The following is a 1,830-nucleotide window of genomic DNA, read 5'->3' as shown; positions in this document are numbered from 1 at the left end:
TTTTTGGAGAGATTTTCACTATAGGGCACGTGTGCTCGCCAGACAGACAGAGAGAGACATAGAGACAGAAAGCGAGAAATCGCCCCCCAGGGGGGATGGTCACGCCGCAATCCCTTCTCCTCCATTCTCCTCTCGGGATCTTGGGCACGCACGCACATGCGCCCGGCGTGAGTTTCAAGCCACCGGGTCCGGGACACGAACCGCGGTCGACTACGTGGGAGTCCAGCGACATAGCCATTACGCTAACTGCTGGTTCCCAGAACTGAGTGTGAGACATAGCTTGAAAAGCATGCTGGCTGTGTGTGGAGGCATGCCCCGAATCCCGAGGAGGCTGGAGCAGAGAGGACTGCAGCGTGGTAGTCTCCCTGAAGGGCGGTCTCCTCACTTGCCCTCCCACTGTCACTCATCTAGCCAGTGCATGTGCCTTGTGGCGAAAACCTAAAAATAAAAAGAACAAAAAAGAACAGAAAAAAGAAGAATAGTGTTTTATTTATCTTTGCATCCCAGGATGCTAAGATAATAATGCTTGGCATGTCTTTGGCATTCAATAAATAACATTTATTTACTTACTGTAGAGGTTTTTGCCTTAGGGCACATGTGCTCAACAGAGACAGGGAGAGAGAGAGTGACAGTGAGAAGGAAAGTGAGAAATCATCTCCCAGAGGGGATGACCATGCTACAATCTCTTCTCCATTCTCCTCCCAGGATCATGGGCATGCATACACACATTTCCTGCATGGCTTTTAAGCTACCAGGTCTGGGACTCCAAACGAGATCAGCCACATGTGGGAGTCCAGTGACATAACCACTATGCCATCTGCTGCCCCCAATAAGTAACTTCTGAATAAAAGAAAGAAGAAAAGAAAGCATAACAGTTATTATTATTGTTGTTGAATTAATTTTCTCTGTGACAGACAAAACCAAATGTTTTTTAAGTTAAGAAAAAGAAAAAGCCACAGGCACTTGGAATACCTTACTCCTAAGGTTAATCCAGGCTAGGCTGGCACCCCAGACAAGAAGTGCTCCCGGAGCCAGGTGAGGATGCAGCAGTCACACAGTGAGATGTGCATGGGAAATGTCTTGGGTTTGCATCCTGGAATCTCCTGGCGCAAGGGGGTGTATATCCAACCCAAGATCCGGGCCAACCGAGACCCACAGTGGACTGGAGCAAGAAGACCCTGCTTAGGTGCCTCTCTGTCTCTCTTTCATGGAAGAAATGAATAAATAAACAAAAAAAGAGAGAGAAGTGGCAGCTCTCTAAGTCAGCTACTTTTAACAAGTGCAATTTCAACATTTATTGGTATTAACAAAATGGTGAACCTTTTCTTTCGTCTAGTACTTATCAATAATACAAAGATGTTTCTAAGGAAAAATCATTAACTAATTAAAAAAATGAATTAAGTGTGTCTGTGAGGTCAATATAAGGATTTTTCTTGGTTTGTGTCTTAATGGAAAAACCATAACTGATCTTTATAATGACTTGAAAACAAACCTGAGTCAGTTGTCATACAACTTCAACATAAATGACCAACTTGAGATGAAATTACCCACTTGAGATTAAAAAAAAAAAAAAGTTTAGCAGGAGGAAGGATATGGTGAGAGAAGAGCACACTTTCAGGGCTCTGAAGTGTCCCCAATATGGCAGGCAGTAGTGTTCAGGCCTGATTTTTTGCTCCTCCACAGACAACCCCAAGTTTTGGGGTAAGGTAAGTTTGCTTTGGGTCTATTTCCAGTTCACTTTTTTTTAATAGAATTTTTTAAAAATTTTATTTATTCATTCATTTTTTAAAAATTTGACCAGACACACACACACACACACACACACACACA

Source organism: Tupaia chinensis, unplaced genomic scaffold, assembly GCF_000334495.1.
Source record: "Tupaia chinensis unplaced genomic scaffold, TupChi_1.0 Scaffold143868_1, whole genome shotgun sequence".
Lineage (NCBI taxonomy): Eukaryota > Metazoa > Chordata > Mammalia > Scandentia > Tupaiidae > Tupaia > Tupaia belangeri.
Note: the sequence above shows the minus strand (reverse complement) of the source record.